Source organism: Lissotriton helveticus, chromosome 6, assembly GCF_964261635.1.
Source record: "Lissotriton helveticus chromosome 6, aLisHel1.1, whole genome shotgun sequence".
NCBI lineage: Eukaryota > Metazoa > Chordata > Amphibia > Caudata > Salamandridae > Lissotriton > Lissotriton helveticus.
In genome coordinates this window covers 1,834,811,164-1,834,830,899 of record NC_136067.1, presented here as the reverse complement: position 1 = coordinate 1,834,830,899, position 19,736 = coordinate 1,834,811,164, and the positions used below count along the sequence as shown (strand labels likewise).

General features: G+C 44.7%; 1 protein-coding gene across 1 annotated transcript in view; it reads left to right on the top strand.

The window, feature by feature from the left end:
* Positions 1-3,124: 3,124 nt before the first annotated feature.
* LPGAT1 (lysophosphatidylglycerol acyltransferase 1) overlaps positions 3,125-19,736 on the top strand; it is a 492,793-nt gene continuing 476,181 nt past the window's right edge. Inside the window, exon 1 of the mRNA XM_078649741.1 lies at positions 3,125-3,687. The gene's annotated coding sequence lies outside the window, so the exon portion shown is untranslated. The remainder of the gene's footprint in view (positions 3,688-19,736) is intronic.

Below are 19,736 nucleotides of genomic sequence, written 5' to 3'. Positions count from 1 at the left end.
ATCCCCTTCAACCTACCCATAAACCCAACTCCCCCCCCCCAACAAGCCCTGAGCAATAGGGGAATAGGTCCCGCTCCTCGCTCTTCTCCCCCCCATCCCACATTCAGTAGAAACAGCATGTCCTGTAAGGTATGCATGCCACCAACCCCCTCAAAAGGGGGCGCACCACAGTGGTGCTCGAGGTAAACCAAGCACAGCAGATCACAATGACATCCAATCCCTCCCTGTCCATGCGCTTAATGTTCAAGGATCCACTATTTGGGGATCAGGGGCGCCTCCAGTCGCTTCCATGGCCTCCCTGAGTTTGAGCGTCTCCTGGATCTGGAACGCCAGATCCTATCCCCTCTCGGCCACGGGGCTGTGCGTGGGCGGGCCTCATTCTGTGAGGAGCCTGAGTCAAGGCCCGACGGGGTGTGCACTCTTACTTTCACTGTCTCATCAGTCCATTGAAAGACCTCTTTTGGAGTGTCAAAAAAATGAGTGCGAGACTGAAATACCACCCGCAGGCAAGCAGGATAAAGCAACGCATAAGGAAGCTTGAGATCCCGGAGTCTTGCCTTTGCTGCTGTAAATGACTGCCGCTGCTGTTGCACAAGTCTCGTATAATCCGTAAAAATATGGAACCGTTGGTTGTCGTACATAAGAGGCTCCTTCGCCCGCGCCTGCTGCAAAATGACATCTCGGTCATGATAGTTCAATAGCTTAGCAATCACAGGCCGAGGACGGGACCCCATGGGCGGCTTCTGGACCAAAGCCCCGTGTGCCCGCTCTATCACAAAGCATCTCGAGAGGGAGTCCGGGGGGAGCCAGCTCTCCAACCACTGGGCCAAGAATTTCTCCATGCTGCCCTTATCGCAACCCTCCGGAAGGCCCACAAAGCGTAGATTATTCCGCCGGGCCCGCCCTTCCGCATCCTCAGCCCGGAGCGCCAGGTTTTTCTGGATACTTTCCATACTTGCGACCTTACGTTTCAGGGCCACCATGTCATCCTCTACCCCTGAAATCCTGGTTTCTGCCTCGGTAATGCGGGCCACAGCGTTGTGCAAGTCTTGACACAGAAATGTAACATCCGCTCCCAGAGCCCATATTTTCGCATCCAACATGTCTCTGGATTGAGTTATGGCTGCCATCAGTGCTGCGTTATCCGGCCCTGGGCTGGGATGGCCCCCTGCCGCCCCGGCTCCTCCACCCGGCCCCGCATATTTGTCCATGGGACCATGTTTTGTAGTGGTACCACCGCTACCACCTCTCGTCATCATAGGCAGCGGGCCAAGTCCCTCTCCGTGTGTGCAGCCCTACCGATCACCAGCGCCCCGACTCCGGATATGAGCAGACCTCCCCATAGCAGCCTGTCGGATTCCAGCTATTAGATGCGCCGAACCTCTTCACCCCTCCAGGCCCTTAGTGGGTGCTCCAGTCCCGTCAAGGCCTCCACTTGAGCTCCCACAATCGTCCCGCTCCAGAATGGGTCACCCCTCGGGGGGCCCCGGCCCTCCTCCATGCCCCCAGCAGGACCACGACGGTGCCGGTCAACAGGCACTCGCTCCACGCACTCCTCCGTGGTTTCGTGAGGCCAGACCCGTTACAAGTCAAAGGCCAAACGCCTTGAGTATGTCCCCGTGAAGAGGCCCCCAGCCAGATGAAAAGCGCCCCCGCAGGCTCCACAAATCAGGGAGGGGGGCCCCCCAGGGGGATGCCTTGACTCACCCCACCAGCCACCTCCTGACTGTGGGGTCTACTGTGCGCCCCGAGGGGGGCTCCCAGCCCACCCCTCGTCACTGCCGCAGCCGGATCTGACTGCCGTAGTCGCCACCCGCTCCACCAAATAAAGCTTGATTTGATTTACATTGGTCAAAACCCTATGAGAGACCACCCAGTTTTTTCATTCCCCTTAAAGCCCTCGATAGGGAGCATCCTGGCATGCACCGATTTAATGTTATAAACAGATAACCGTCCATTCCAGGGGTTTCGCAGCATTTTCAAGATATATTAGCGGTTCACTTTGCTTAAAAAGAGTGCAATTTCTGATATTTATTTGCTTCAATGCACTTCATTGCTTGGTTTTACGTGTGATAAGTGTCACTCTAAGGTAGTTGAATGTCACTCATAAGGGTACTGAAATAACGCAAATGTCACACATAAGCAATCTGAAAACCCTGGCAGCTATGGAGATTTAAGCAAAATCATTGAAGGCTATTACATACGAGTCCCTCATTGGAGCCTCACAAACAATCTCAATCGAGAAATAACCCAATACAAGGCGCACGGCCGAATAAAGCGCAACGCATCGCGAATCTGGAACTCACTTCCGCCTCAGCTCCGGACCACCACCTCCTCCCAGGCCTTCAAAACTGACCTCAAAGTTCTCCTCCTTCAAAGACACTTCCAAAGTTGATTCATGCCCTCTCTATTATCTGAAGGAAGACTTTTTAGTATAGAAAATGTCTATTCCCCATGACTATGGAAGTGCCTTCCCAGTGTGTTCCTGCGGTTTGAGAGTCTGCCATTTATTGTAGTACTACCCTTTTACCTGTGTTTGGTACTCTTTTGTAACATGCACACGTCACTTTTCTCTTGTAACACACTGTTTACTACTTCTTACATTTTGTTTGCTTTCGATACTTGCACAAGTGCCACCATTGCCTGAGTAACGTTTGTTCTTGTGTTTGAGTGTCCTCCATTTATTGCAGTATTATACCTCTATTTGTACTTTCGCTTTTGTAACCTGCACACATGTCACTTTTTCCTCCTGTAATGCACCGTTTACTACCTCGTGTATTTTGTTTGCTCACAATTGTCACTTTTGCCTCATGTAACTTAGCGTTTGCTTTTGTAATTTGTTCACCTGTAATGTTCTCATGTATCAGTTCTGTTTCTATTGTAAAGCGCTCTGACACCTTCGGGTAAAGTCCGCGCTATATAAAAACGCATAAATAAATAAATGGTGAGAGTAAGGATGCGAGGGAGCTGGTTCGAACCGGGGGCGTCCTACGACTGCTTCCCAAAAGCAAATCTCCAGAGTGAGCTGCCGCTTCCGAGGAACAGAGGATGAGCAGCTGCGTGGAAGAGAGCCAAATGAGCTTCGGCGCCTCAGGGGCAGAGCCGTGGAAATGAGCTACCCCGCGAGAGCGTAGCCTGGAGATGAGCAGCGCAGGAGCCAGGTCTAGGGACCAGCGCGGGGCCAAACCGCCACTCCCGGACAGCGGGGCCGTGACGGAATAAACTCGTGACACAGGCGCCCGGCCGCGCGCTGCACGGCGCCTCGCGGCACTCTGACCCTGCTTCCGCTCCCCCTCCCCTCACGCCGCTCCTCTGATGATGCTGCCGCCGGTGGGCGCGTGGGGGTGATGCTGCCAGCTCCTGGTTCGCTGGCAGCCACGGCACTGCGACCAATCAAAACCCGCATTATAGTGCGAATTGGAGGACAAGGGGGAGAGTCCAGCGAAGCAGTCAGCGCCGCCGACCCTCCTCCTCCTCCCGCCCCGGCCAGGCTCAGCCATCGGGACTCCATGGGAGGGGGAGAAGCCGCGCCTCCTCCCGGGCTCCTCCAGCAGCGTTGGCGGCGGCTCGGGGTGCGTGCTTGAGTTGCTGCCAGCCGAGAGCGGAGGAGGGAAGCCCGACTCGCCCAGCATGAGCCACGAGCCCTGTGGGAGGCACTAGGACCCAGGGCCGCATGAAGGACAACAGGTAACCATTATTTTTCAGGACATTCCCAAGCGCTGTCACCCATCCAGGTTCTGCATACTCCTCCCTGCAGCAGTTTTACAACCTTCCCTCCCAGCATGGAGTTACCACTACGTTATCCGTCAGTATCAGTGTTACCAGCATCACTGTGCCTTACTGACATTAGCATGCCTACTACCAACATCAATGCGCCCATGTACTTGAATCAAGATATCAGTGTAATATTACTATCGGTGTCATTTCTGGTGCTCCCCCTTGCAAGCAGCAGTGTATTTACTAGGCCAGCATCATTGTACAACATGCTGGCATCTGCATACTACTCTTACCCGAGATGAATATACCGCCGTTACAATTGGTACAGTGTCTTACCAGCAATGAAGTATCATTCGCTGCATCTTTCACTGAGCAAGCATCATCTAATCTCGTATGCCACCCCCCCCCCCCCCCCCCCGCCATCATCATAGTAGCCCTTTTTACCGGTATCTGTGTCTCCCCTGCCATCAGCGTGCCTCTCACGTCTGGCAGGATAAGGTCACCCTGTTCAATGCACACGTCAGACCCCCCCCCCGCCACCTCCCTCCCGGACCATTTCACTTCCCCCTTTGGGCCAGTTCACTTCCCCCTCTACAACTGCTTCCGACTGCTGCCTCCAGGCACAACTTATTTTCCAGAGTGTAGGCCATACATACATTTGTGTGCGCACAACCATCCTTATTATTCACTGGTCATTTGCATATAGAGAACTGCTTGTACTTGAACGTATTTTTATGTCTGTGCGAGGCCATTCGACCCTGTTTATTGTATATGCTGTATTACAACCCAAGAGTGGATTGTTCACTATCAGAACCGTCTGAGATTACCAACCTCTTGAATCATCCAGTCAACGCCAGTGTACTTACTCTCCTCCCTTCTGTGTGTTTAGTGTCCGTGGGCCAATCCCTGGGATCTGACAGCCAAAGTTTATTCTGGACGGAGAGCTCCAAATTGCACACCGCGTGCGTTGGATCTATGTGCACGTCTTTACTAGTTTCGTTTTGCACTTGCATACAGTTTCTCCTTTATATTCTATTTTGGGCCCAGAGACTTTATAAGGCGCACACCGTGAATGAAATGATCACCGAGCCCCTTTATTCGAAATATTTACTTTTGGGTCCAAAAAGGGTGGTGTAGTGTCATTTTCTGTATTCACCCCCCCTCTTTGTTTACATTAAACAAGCCCTTTTAACTTGTGTGATATGATACTGCAGCATGCTCACAGAAAGCCTCTTGCCGTGAATCCCAGTAAAGAAGAGAGAAACTGAAAGGGGCCGGTGTGTGTAATGTAGAAAAAAAGTATAATCGCACGCAACAGAACTGGAACAACTAACTCAACAGGTTTATTTGTGTGGTCGAGAGTTGTCCAATAACACGAAGAGCAGACAGGAGCCTCTCGAAACGCTGCTGTCTGTTGTATATTCTTACTTGGTCCAATATGGCTACTTGGTGTCTGTAGTTAGTCCTTTCTTAGTGTTTCTATCTTCTACTAAGTGTGTTCTATCTGGTGTGTGGGGATTCCAGCCTTGGCAGTTGGTCTAGTCAGCTGTGGGGTTTTACTGCTTTGCTGTCTTATCCTGTCTAACTTAATAAATCCATCTTAATAACTGAAGATGTGTCCTGCTGCCTACCTAATCTATTTACAACATTTGGCGACATCTGAAGCTGACCAGACCAGAGGCAGACCAGGAAGATCAGCGCAGCACGAGCAAGACCTCACCAAAAAGAACCCATCTAACTGCGGCAAGAAACCACATTAAAGTAATCATAAAATTGTCCAAGCCTATCATCCAGTTGGGATGTCAGGTGGACAACAGCAGCAACCAGGGCAACATAATCCACAGCCAAAAGTAAACCTGTATGAAGACACGTACACATAAGGAACACCTGCATATGAATAATACAAAGCCCCAATACATCTCCCTTTCTTAACAAAACAAGAGAGTGAAAATACATACACCATAAGATAAATGTGCAAACCGAGCTGTAAAAACAAAAGCAATAAAGTGAAAAATGAGAATACACAGTATCACCTAATACAAATAATAATTGTATTTTACAGGCAACACAGTTTTCCTTCTATTACCATTGCCCGTGGAATCGGAAGTAGAAGAATTAGAAACTTTAGGGTTGAGATCACTGACTCTTCAACCTCATCACTCGCTTCCTGGTAACTTGACTCTGTGTGAGTTTCAGATTAATTCATATCATTTACATTGACACATTCAGGAATATGAATAGCAGGCTGATACATGGAATGTGTGGTAACACTGCCAGAAGTAAAGTCTTTTACCTCTACACCTACATCCCATGTCATACAACTACTTCTGTCACTATCATAACAAGCGTCTTTTTCTCTGTTAACTCCTTCTGGAATGGTTTGGTACTTACAATCGCTCCTTTGTGCCATCATCCACAATTTTTAAGCAAAACAGCAGAACGTGTGACTTACAATTCATGAGAAATTTGACTTTCCATTAACCGTTATTTTTTACGAACACCTATTCTCCTGTATCAAATTGTTTTGAGGAACTGCGCAAATTCACGCTCAGCCTTTTTATGTTTATGTGTAAAATTCTCACTGACACATTCATCCACGCTAGAGTGAGATTTCAAACCCTTCTCAGCCAAATGTTGACGAGAGAAAGCAGCACAACTGGGAGCAAGATTAGTTCTTGCATCTCTTCCTCTCTGTAAAAAGAAAGGTGAGAAAACAGTGGTAGAATGGGGTGTGTTCAGATAGTTCCAAACCTTCTTACGCAGATACCTGCGTACAGGTAGATTGGAAGTGAATGCGGTTTGAATACCTTTTTAGAAGAATTTAGTGTATCTCTTTACTAATCTATTGGCTGCCGGAAAGTATAGGGGGGTTCTTTCTTGCTTAATCTCATATTTTTCCAGAAATTATATAATTTTTTGGGGACACCAAATTAGTGCCATTGTCATAAACCATGTATTTTTCGGATTCCCTCATAAATGAACACTTTTTCTCTAAGAATTTAATAACTGCCTCAGTAGAACAAATTCATAAGATATCCATTTAGAGTAATAATCTGTTGGTACAATCAAAAATTTCATGTTCCGTGGAAACATATGAAATGGTTCTGTAAAATACTATGGCCACTTTGATCCAAGGTTGCTCAGGTAGAGGTTTGGTACTAGCCTTATTTATGTATGTTGAGTTTCCAGTGCTTGTCCGATACCAAACGTTCCAGACACTTATTTACAAACTGCTCAACACAAGCATCCATGCCCGGCCACCAATAATGTTTTCTGAGTAACTTTTTAATTGCAGATACTCCAGGATGCCCTTCATGCGCCACACATATCACCTTGTCTTTCAAACTTTCAGGTGGTATAAACCAATTTTACCTAGTTACCAGACCATTTTCTACAGACGGTTTTGCAGAAACTTGTTCATAAGGCACCATACTTTTCTGCAGATTTCTCACCGGTGGCCAGCCTTCTAAAATATGTCTTTTTACCCCAAGAAAGTTCCATGTCCTTGACATAGGCGAACATCCATTTTATTCTCGGAGATACATACCATAGTGTGTTGTGAGGCATCCATGACAGACACCGCACACTCCGTGTCTTGACTTAACTCACAATCACCTACATTCTTAACCGCATGCGTGCGGGCGGAATTCCGCTCGTACGCTGACTTTTTTAAAAGCGCACTTTACGTGACGAGCTGGGCTCGTCATGAGCGTGCGAGGAGGCTACCTCATGACGAGCCCAGCTCGTCATCAGCGTCGAAGGGGTTAATAGGCAAACAAGATCGTCAATCCGCTCTGTAATTGTTCCCGCCCGAAATATACCTCACGTTAAAATGATACTCTTGTAATTTAGGTGGCAGCCTAAGTAGTGTAGCTGAATCTGTTCCATTTTCATTCTTTAAATAAATCAAAGGTTTGTTTTCGGTGACCAATTCAAAACTATTTCCGCAAAGGCAAATTTTGAATTTTTCTATCGCTAACATCTGTTCTGTGGTGAGTTTCAGATTTGTTCAGGGTACATGATTTGAAAGCTATAGTTTGCTCTTTACCACAATGTGACTGAGTAAGTACTGCACCCAGGCCAACAGAACTGGCACCCACTATAACTGCACTCTTGTCAATACTGCAGAAAGGCTGTAACGCTGGTGCAGTGACAATCATATCCTTAATTACTTGAAAAGCTTTATCCGGCTCCTCTGTCCAAATGAACTTCTCCTTTTTAGGTCGAGCTTTGTCAGCGCATGCTCTGCTTTGCGAGGCATGTTGTATTCAGGTGTGGACTTGAAGATCCGCCCATGTATTCAATTGGCTCCTGTTACTGTCCTTTCTAAATCATTGCTTTTCATTCATGAATTGGCTTAGTAGTCTCTCCTTAGTAACGCCTTGTCTGTATTTTTAACCTCCCATGAGGATTGGACTTTTTACTTGTCTTGGTACACAGTCTGCTTTATCTAGGTTATGAGCACTATTTTCTGCAATGATTTGGCCCTATGCAACCCACTACGTGCTTTCCTACAAGCAGCACGCTGCCCACTTTTATTTTAATTGCTAACTCCGGTCCGCTTTAACTATAGCAGCCGCGCTTATTTATTTAATTTGGCACCGCAGTCCGCTTTAACTTTAGCGGCCGCACTACGAAACATTTTTTTCTTCAGTGAAAGCCCCCATACCATGCTTTCACTTACATAGTGGCCGCGCCCCTTTCTTTAGACGCTGCTGCAGTATTCAGGTTACAGTGAGCCACGTTTAAAAAAAAAATGGGCATGCCCACCATTAAAGTGAAGCACAGCATGAGGCCCTTTTACCCCCAAAAACCCATTTGTTTGTGAACAAATGTTTTCTTGTTGTTAATAAAAGCATCCTGTGACGTACTTTCACTTTAATTGTGGCCGCGTCCCTTTCTTTAGACGCAGCTCGCTGTAACCTGACTACGGTGAGCAGTGTCTAAAGAAAGGGGCGTGATCACTAGGAAAGTGGTCTCACATTGCAAGAGTTTGAACTATTGGCATTAGAAATGGCAATGCCTTTTATATATGTGTTGGTTTTGAAAACACATAAATAAAAAACCTTGTTATTTACAATGCCAATAGCTTAAACTCTCGCAAACGCAAGACCTATTGCACTGCAAATGCTTGTTTTGAATAAGACATCTCAAAGGTTCAACATAGAGAGCATAGCCTTGGGCAAAGCGTGCATATTACTCACTGAGTCCTAGAAACAACCTCCGTGAGTCTTTGTCAGTAGGCAGTGGTGCCTTCCTGATGGCGTCAAGGAGATCTTTTTTTGGTTTTGTCCCATCAACATTAACGGTGTGACCTAAACAGTCTAGTTCCTTTACAAGAAAGTTATGCTTTTCTTTGGATACTGTCATACCCCTCTTTTTCAAACTACCAAGAACAGTCTCCAGTGGGGCATGGTGTTCAACGATGTCCTTTCCATAAATCAGTATTTCGGCTTGAAAGGCCTGTACACCCCTGATGCCTTTAAACACAACACAGAGTCCATCAATTTCTGGAAAACACTAGCAGCTGATGCTAGGCCAAAAGGTGATCTCAGAAATGTAAAGGCCCCAAAGGGTGTTACAAACATAGTCACATATTGAGAACATGGTTACAAAGAAACTTGATGGTTCTTCGATTTTAATTCGATGACGGAAAAATATGTGGCTCTACCTATTGCCACTAACATCTCTTGAATTTTCGTCAACAGGTGGCAATCCACCAGAATGTTCTTGTTCAGCCAGTGTAAATCCGCACATAATCGCATTTTGCCTTTTTTTTTTTTTAAGACAATTGGCTGCTACATCATGCAATTTGTGTATCTTAACTGCTGCCCACTTGCACCAAAGATAAAGGCCTGCAAAGTCTGAATGTCCTTGGCAACTAACTGCTTGCCGAGTTGTTGGGCACCATGATTTGGACTCCTCTGTACGTTTTTTAGTATTTGACTCGGACCTAGTTGTTTTCATCGAGGAAGATTGTTTTCAGAGGAAATCCTCCGGCTTGAATTGGCGCAGATCAAAGACATGTAGTGTTTTACGCCTAGGACATAATGTTTGAGTCGAGGAAAACCAATGTTCATGTTTATTTTGTCCTTGGGACAAGTAGGCACAGTCCCCTGTAGCACAGAAACTTTGGCTGCCAATTTACACTACCACATTATAGATCTGGGAAGGGCATTGTCTGCAGTTAAGGTCATATTTATATCCATAAGTTAAAGTTGTTCGAACTTGTAAATATGGTTCATTAATGCAAAGCCTTTATTTTTAGGGTGAGCGTGCTCTTATGAAATGTTCGAAGTTTGGACTGCACTACTGACAGTGGTTCCAGTATAAAAATGTGTACACACGTTTGCAAAGTTTAACAATATGAGGCTACAAATGATTCTCATAGAATGCTCTCTGATTAGATGCAAATATTTTCAGAAGCTTAAAAGCAAGTTTGATTATTCTTCGCTTTCAAAGTAAAAGGTTCACAAAACAATGCAACGAGGTAAAACAATACTACAGTGAATTTTTATGTACTATTTCTTTGAAGCATCATTTAGTAATGTGTTGAAGCAATTATTTTTCAAAATATTCATAATGGAAAATCATTGTAATCAATTTCAACAAGATTATGTGAAACATGAAAATAAAATGGCATTGGCAAAGCTAATAGGTCTGACGGTGGTTAACCTTTTCTTTTTGTCAATGCTTGTCTTTTTTTAATATGTTTTAGCAAAAATTAATTTTTGTTAAAGTTGCTGGGCCCTCACCATTCTAACACACATTGGTAAAAAGATTATTTAGTCTCATAAAACACAATTGCCACAGTAGGCCCTGGCACTGAACAAAACTACTGGGCGCACCGATATGCTACTTGTAGAATGCCGTCACTCACAGTAAAGCCAGCCGCCATATAGACAGATAGATTTTAAATAAAAACAAAAGGTCTTGGTTAACGCCTGACTTAATTAGGGACCCAATTCTTACAGAAAGTCACAAAAGTGCACCCACTGTATATTTCCTTTCTTTAATGCAGGTGTACGGCTTTCATGAATTTACAGAAGGAGGCCAGGAAATGGTACGCCTAGAAAATATTTGTGAACTGCGTTTTAGCACGTGCAAATATGCACGTTTAGATTTGCTCATGCGAAAATCTGCTGAGAGTTTACAAGTTCACTTTTCCTCCAACCGCTTTTTTCCCATTCTTGGAACCTCTGCCCTTGTCAGGAATAAGTTACCAACCTTTCTCAGTATGGGAAAATATTACAGTAGAGCTTGTGAAATCCCTAAAACATGCAAGTTAGTAGGTTTACACAGACTCAAAAGGGCATTCCAACCCTGGAACTATTACTTAACGCTAACTCCAGCCCCAGTATGTCGATCTTCAGAAAGGTGGTGAAATAAGTGATTGGTTGGTATTCAAAGCGTACTATACTATGAGCCCTAGCATAATCAGAGAGGCTATTATCAGAGCTATTATATAATGAGAATGCCGCCATAATTTGCCACCACACTACGTATAAGCAAAGGGACAAGCAGATTTTTATACAGGACAAGACGACTCATGAAGAAACCTGTCCCATGGACAGGTAGATATGGATATGGTTCTCCCATAGTCCTTCCTTGAAGCATAAATGGTAGACCGAAGTGTTGTTACCATCAAATGTTGCAATTTAGCATTCTTTACTCTCACTCCAAAGTAGGATCTCAAAACCACAAAAAACGTATTACTTGTTTAAGATGCAGTTTCTTTTACTTTTGTCAGTATTCTACAACACTTTCACCAATATGCAGGGCTTTAAGTGGGCCTGGTCTCACCGGTGCTGAACAAAGGCAGTTTTTTAAAGGGGGCCTCAAAATGGGTCTCTATCGGGCCCAGTTTCGTGCCCTGGACCAGGCGGTCTTCTTCCGAACTGCAGTGACAGCAGGCTCATCTATGTACGTGTGCTCACACTGCTCACTTCTCTCTAGTGGAGAAGTTACGGCATGACGTCATGCCAGGTGACCATTGTAGGGTAAGGGAAATCCTTTAAAATGAGTAATTTTCTCTCTGGATTTCCCTTCTCTTTTTGAAAATCAATAGCCGCAACGTTGTCGTAGTGTCACCAGCGCTTTAAGTGGAAGCTTTTTCAATATTATACACAAGCCATAGTTGCTGCTTATTTATCTTATGCAACTAACAACCATTGACTAAGCCAATAGTCCTGACGTGTTGAAGGTATGATTTTACTTGTATCATATATCTGGATGCAATGACAAACACAGCTAAATACAAGTGGGCAGCACTTTGTGCTAAGCTCAGATTTATAACTTGTTTTTAAGCCACTCCCTTAATTACATTGGCTACGCCCCTTTGAGAGCCCCCCCCCCCACCCCCCCCGAACCAGGTTTTTTAATCCCACTTCAAACCCTGACAATATGTGACTGTCTTCTGGGGTGTGAAAAATAACTGCAGTGGAGTGCACTTAAATACGAGATTGCTTGCGTTTGGTGTCTTTTTCTGAGTCTATTGACTGCTCCTACGTGGTGTTTGGTTGCGTGTTATCTCGATCTTGATGATGTTTTTACTGTTTTGTGCCCCTGGACTTTGGAAGTTTAAAGGGTGCGCCGGGTTGGGTTATTGGCTAATAATTGTCCCCTCTGTAATGTACCAGCCAACCATTACGTTGTGAGTGCCAGATGGATGGCGTCATCGAATGCCACCCATGTCTATCTCAAAACATAAAATGCACACGTCCCTCTAAATGGTTTTTAGGTTTGTCTGGAAACATTTTATGATCGGAATTGTCACACCCATTTAATTTCCCGTAACTAGATTAGTACAATTGTACGACCGTCAGGGCCGTTTCTACCATTAGGCAAGCCTAGGCGGCTGCCTAGGGCGACAAAAAGGGGGAGGGCGGCAAAAAACACAAGTTTGGGAATCCCCTTAATAACAATCAATAGCTAAGGATTCGGAAGGAATAACTCTGGAGAAATGTATGAAAAAAAGACCAAAACAGTGTCTGTCCTCGTCCGTGAAAAAACGATTGGAATGTACACATTTCATTTCCGGCTGCTTGCATTTTTCCGATAGCCTCACATTTCAGGATAGTTTACTGACAATTTGAAGGCTTTCCGTCTGTGCCACACATAGACAGTTTTCAAATCAAAATATCGGATTCACCAAGAAATAACACCTAAATAGAGTCCCTAATTAGAAAAAAAATGAAGAGATGAGGCAAGGTGAGGCCTACACAAATGTCCGTTCCGATTTATTCAGCTCAAAGTTCCAGGGGATCTTCGTCTATCCCGCTCACTGCAATTTCAAGTGCTGTCCCAAGGTAGTGTTGATAGTGGAGGGGAGGGGAGGCAGACAGTGGAAATTGCTGGTGTGCAATTCATAAGCAGACCCTATGGCCAGAGATAAGTAAACATGACAAAATTGCATAGGAAGGGACCAACATTTCAGATGGGGATACGTCTGCCCAGCCCCTCACACTGTAAAAGAGGCCTTATTTACAAGGCTTTGTTCGCCATAAGTTGGCAGGGTATGCTCAGACGTGAGTCCCTTGCTCACTTTGCCACTGGATTCAAGTAAGCCTGGCTGAAGACGACTGAAATTCCAGAAACCTGTCCTAGGAAGCTTGTTTCTGGTCCAGGGAAGGCATGGCTTGGCATTTCGGGCTGGACTGTTCCCATGAGGCACAGGATCAGACTGATTTGCATATGGCCATGTCTGAACTGGGGTGGCAGAGTGGGCTAAAGAACGGTGATGGATTAAGCCCAGATCTTTTGACTGGGTGTGAGTGTTTGATTGGTTCAGATGCTCCGTCCATCACCACCCCCTTTTGTACCGCTTTATTTACAAGGCAGCGTTAAGTGGCTTAACGCTGCCTTGTAAATAAGGCGAAGCCCCTATCGCCACAGGAACGTCATAAAATGTGATGTGCCTGTAGGGGCTTGTAAATATGCCCCGTAGTTTTCTAAATATTGTGGTCGAAGATTTCGACGTAATACCGTGGCTCTGATGCGGAGATAGGGAGCTCCCACAGCTGAAAGATTCACATGAATACTTGTGAATGTGATACTGCAATAACAAAGAATAGTACCTATACGAGGTAAAGCTACTACCATATGTGGGTCAGGTAAAGGAAGCAGTTTGGCAGTATGCAATACTCTTTGGGCTAGATGTAGGTAAATGGCATTTACCGATTCGTAAATACCGAATTTTACCGATTCGGTATTTACAAATCGGTAAATGCTATGTAGGTAAATATTCTTTAAAAATTACCGAATCGTTAAGATTCGGTAATTACCAAATCGGTATTTACAGATTCGGTAATTGCCATTGATTCCTATGTGCCCTGAGGCCCATAGGAATCAATGGCAATTACCGAATCGATAAATACCGATTCGGTAAAAATACCGAATTGTGAAGGGGGACAGGGTGTCACTTTGACACCCTGTTGCACCCCTGATTCTGGCTTGTGTGCCATGTGGCACACATACAAGCTCTTAGGGCATGTATGTGTGCCACATGGCACAGGTGTACATGCACAGATGTTCATGTACACAGGAATTCGTTATTTACCATGAAATAGTATTTCATGGTAAATAACTAATTCTTAAGGACCTGTGGCACTAGTTTAAGTGCCACGTACATCTAGATTTACGGATTCGGTAAATATACCGATTCGGTATTTTACCGAATCGGTATATTTACCGAATCGGTATATTTACCGAATCGGTATATTTACCGAATCGGTAAATTTACAGAATCGTTAAAAATTGGGCCCCCTACATATCAAAAACCAAATACCGGTCGGTAACGGCTGAAATCGGCCGTTACCGACCGGTGTTTGGCGACCTACATCTGACCCCTGGTCACTTAGATGCTTAAACAGCTGAGAATCTAAGGCATTCTATCACTATCTGTTTCATAAATGAAATCACCTGCTCTCACCTTGCACCTCTCACATGTTTCGTCTTCTCAGGAGATGCCATAATTCTACATCTTAAAGTAGTACACACATTGATTATGAGTGTATCCCTGCCTTGGGCACACCTTTGGTTCTTCATAAGAAGACTCCAATACACACAGGTTTGTTGTTGTTTAAGTGATTTTATTTTTCAAGGTTGAAGGCATCAATCCATTAAATATCATTTCATCGTGTTAAGTAATCCATGCTTTTTATGACTTTCACAAAATATTTAGTTGCTCCGATGCATTTCGGGCTGTTTAGCCCTTTTTCAAGGAGCTCTGAAATTGCAAAAAATGAAATAAAACAATGTTGCCCATCATTTCAGCTTTCAGAAGGTATCACATTTAGCAGTACAAACATTTTGAATTACATGCAAAAGAAACGGAGGAGTGCATACACGCTATGCCGTGTGGGTAGGGGGTGTGTGGCTCAGTAACGATAATGTGCTCAATGGTGGAATAAAACATGCGTCGCGGTAAACAAAAGGGCTTACGTGAATCAGCTAGAACAAGTTCATCGCCTATGGAAAACAAATGTAAAGGATCCGAGTTAATGGGAGCTGACCTCTCGGACGTTTGCCAAGAGGAAAAGGTAACAGCGGGCGAAAGCGCCGACTTACTTGAAAATCCTTCAGGGGTTAGTTATAAACGGGTAACAGGGACGTCTCTCAAACACATCGCGTTTAATCCTTTCATTGTGACTAAACGCTAGATATACCGTGCGGTTAAACACACCAACCCGGAAGCGGTGTTCTCGTGCGTAATAACAGAAGAAAGCGGACTCGTGGGTTGCCTGGATAGTAAGCAGCCATATTGTATGGGTGTCAGAGATGTGTAAAGGGTGACTTAAAGTATGATAATGTACACAACTATAAAAACAATATAAACAATACAATTACGAACATGAAATTAACGTTTGCTTTACGGGCAGCACAAATTTCATATGCATTAGGTGACCACCAGACTGGTGGTTTACAGAAAGCAGCTGAATTCAGTCCTGTCATTGAGCCCAAAGGGCTTCATAGCCTGCAGGCGATATATCCAGGCTGTTTCACGTTGGAGTAGTGTCTTATTATTGTCTTTACCCTCTTTTCTTTCGATGATTTCTAGTACCAAAAACTTGAGTTGTGCAATGCTGTGTTTATATTCAAAAAAATGCATTGCGATGTTGGATTTGTCATTTCTTGTGCGGATGTTCGATTTATGTTCGTTTAATAGTACTTTTATTTTTCTCTTGGTCTTCCCTATGTAAATTTTGCCACAGGGGCATTTGAGGAGTTTGATGCTATGCGTTTGGCGCGTAGCATCTGCGAAAAAGGTAAGTGGCGTTTAAGTGAACCCTGGTGGAAGCTAGAGAAGTGTAGCGTATTATTACGGTCCGTCCGTTTTCGGAATAGATCAGTTTCAAATCCAGTGTCTGTTTTTGAGATCAGGACGTATAAGAATGTTATTTAACAGAGGATACCCACCAGAAATTATTGAAGGGCTGTGTCAAGCTGAAGCCGTTGAATTTATACAGATCTTGCCTAGGTCTGAAGAAAAAAATCCCATTGTACGTATGTAAACCTGTTCTACTTCAATACTATTGTTGATGTGTTTTATTGATTAATGTTGAATACAAGTTCTTTTTATATCTAATGCATTCATTCTTCTAGCCTGGATGAGAGTGATGGTAGTAAAAGGAAGGGGAGCATTTTTCTATTCTTGCCTAGGGTGGCAAAACACCTAGAAACGGCCCTGACAACCGTAATGTGCGTTTACGATGGTGAAAAATCCGGCATTATGGTGGGTTTTCCATCATTGTAAATTTAGGGTTTGGTGCGGTTCGGGGGGCGTTTTTGTGTGACCACCGTGCTGCAGACGATCGGCCATAAAGTAGGACATTTAAGTATTTCCGTATGTACCCATTGTTGATGGTGTCCTGCCCTGGGATAACTCTCGCATTCACTTCTGCCAAAGGCAGGCGTGTGCACCATTTGCAGGCTGGGGAAGGGACAGTGACATCCTCGTGTTTAATTGTGATTCAATGTAAGGGGGTTCTCTGCATGGAAAATATTTTCTAGTTTGGCAAAAAGGTCACAGTGCAGATGCTCGGTTTACTCAGTGTCCACATGACTACTCTCTGAAGTGACGTATTCCTAGAAATCTGCGACTCTTACTGAGTTTCAGGAGTGCACATAGGATACTTTCTGAATGCTTGCAATGTAGGCGTGATCTTACTGGAGTAAATGCTCTGTTTTTAATGGCTTTTGTGCCCCCAACCCATAACGAGTACAGTTGTTTGGATGTGAATGACCCCGGGCGCGCGCACCCTGGAGGCAGCGAATGTCCGCAGGAAGATAAACAAGTCTGCCTGACCCGGTCATGATGTGGCAATTGAGAACTCTGGACAAGGGCAGGTCGAGTGTCCTAGTCTGCTTTAAGCAAACAGTGGTATTTGTCCACATTGTTTATCTTAACTGGCAATACACATCACGAAAATACCGGTTATGTTGTTCTGTGTGCTCGTGTTCATGGTTTACTACGTTCTAGTTATGATTTCAGACACCGGTTCATACCAAATCTCACCAGTAGCTGGGTGCGGTTACTTGTGCACTTGGATTCCATAGAATACTGTGGCGTTAACTCGTCAGATACTCTTGCCTCCTGCTGGTCACCCGTGGATGTGGCACAAGCATTTACACATCACAAAAAGGCTCAGTGAGTTCAACACCCACCGTTCTTTTTTTCCAAAGGTTAGTTGGGATTACTTGCCTTCAGTCTCATGCTGTTGTCCCTTTAGTCCAAGAGTACCTTACACTGACCAATTTTGGTCTCTTGAACGGTTTGTTTCTATCAGGGATATGAAACTCACCATTGCAGATTCTCCTTTATTCTGTTCAGCCTCCTGTCTCTCTACAAACCCTGTTCCGTTTGGGCGCACTTGTCGACCGGACCCTTGTCCCTTTATTCGCACAAAGTCCTCTGTAAGGTAAAAGTCAGTTTTGCACACACGCTGCTCTGGAGGAAGTAACGTCATTTTCCCTTAAGGATCCAACTGGAAGACACAACCGTAGCTATTTGCTACCATCTCCACAGCCACATAACGGAAACCAGCATTTGCAAAGCTAACCAGTCTTTCTTGCATTTTGAGTCCTGACCTAAAACATTTGACAGAATCATGCATCCGTAAAAATACATTTCATAGAGGCAGAAGGGCTATCCTGAAGGTTCAATAGCATGAGGTAACGGTGTGATTTTGAGATGTAAAATAGTCCCTCATGCATTGCCGTTCACGCACTTCATACAGGCAGTAGGGCTATCCTAAAGGTTCAATAACCTGAGTTGAGAGAGTAATACTTCAGTGAGCTGAACCGAAGCCTGCTATGCATATCTGAAAGAATTGGTGATAATACATGTGCAGACAGCTGCGCCGGCCAGGCCAGACAGTGTAAACACTGTGCTCAGATCAGGTTTCTGAAGTGACCTCTACTTGGAGCAGCTTCTGGACTGAGCTCTCCTGAATGCAGCTTGCACCTCTTTGGTGTAAAAGCCAGCACCGGCTCCAGATCACAGCAAGAATCCAGTTCAAGTTACCCTGTTTGAGTCACAGGACACTCAACAATCCTTCCTCGCGGACTTCAATGACGAGACCCTTGGCCTGCATAAGGCCACCAGTAAACCTCACCAGTAAGGCGGCACATCCACATTGTCACACTTGATTAAATACAAGCACACACTTGTCCGTTCACTTTAGGTCACTTTCTTGACCAAAAAGCACCTTTGTGGACCTTGAATTTAGACTGTTTTCTCCACAGTTCTCACTCAGTGCCTGCAAATGGAAGCACTATTGTGTGATACGTGTTTTAATATTCAGCAAGATGGTGGTGGTCAGACTATAAACTGATGTTAAGAGTGGAGAAGAAAGGAAGGGAAAAACTATGGTCATTGTGTCCTGCTTAGAACCCAGTCACTCTTCACATGATAGCAGCAGCCCAGTCTTTCATTATCGTACCTGTAAAGGCAGACGTTTCTGAAGGAGGTTGTCCTGCCGGGGATGCCATCACGTTCTTACTATATTTGCATTTTTCCTCTTTTGACCTGTTGCCTGCACACCTTGTCGCACACTTCTGAGTGCACTATATTTGCATGAAGGCCCACAGAGGGTCTGATGTTCCTCATCACCCTGAAGTTGAATAATACAGGTGTTGGGGAGTTGCTGGGTCCCAGTACGACCTTTTTTAAGGACATGAGTCGTATTTCACCAATTTGAACATAAAGGCTTCAACTATTTTCCTCTTTTAGAGAGGACAGCAGTGTTTTGTGTAGACTGCAACATGAAAATCTTGTACATCAAAGGTGCCTACATTCATGTAAGCCCCATGTAAGTATCCACGATCAATTACAGATGCCACTAAGTATCAAACAAGGCTTTTCTTGTTTTCGTGGCGCTACATTCATGCCCAGTTTAATACTGTACTCTGTAAGAATGATCTTTGTGGTGGATATTTCATGCCCTCGCACTCATTTTTAGTGATGGCTGGCAAAGTAATTTTGCTAAATGCTACAGTTATGTTTTGCATTTTAGACCTCTAGATTACAATCACAGAAGCAGCAATATTGTGACCAATGAACAAGCTTAAGCACTAAAAGCAGCCTTATGTGAGCCACTCACATGATCTAGATTTGTGATCTGCGTGAGAAACAAAAGCACAGTTGGTCTCCCCGATTCGCAGACAAATAGTGACAATCGGGGTCAAAACTTCAGCTGCGGAACCTTGACAGCATGAAATACATATTTGTAGTTCTGTGGGATTCTGTTCTTACTGAAGCAATCTGTCTGAAGCATGAAAGTCACAGGTTTGAATCCAGGGCCATCTCTTCCTTGCATCCTTTGAACATTGTTAACATTGGTTTAGTTTGATACTACAAGCAGTAAGCACGGTACACACTTGTTAGGAACTCCACTTGCATTTGGAAATCCCCCTTACTTTCAGACTGGGGTTTATTGATGGCTCCAGCTGTTGTTGGTGTCACTCATTCTGCTATCCATTGTTTCACTTTTCAGTTGCAGTTGCTAACCTTCACTCTG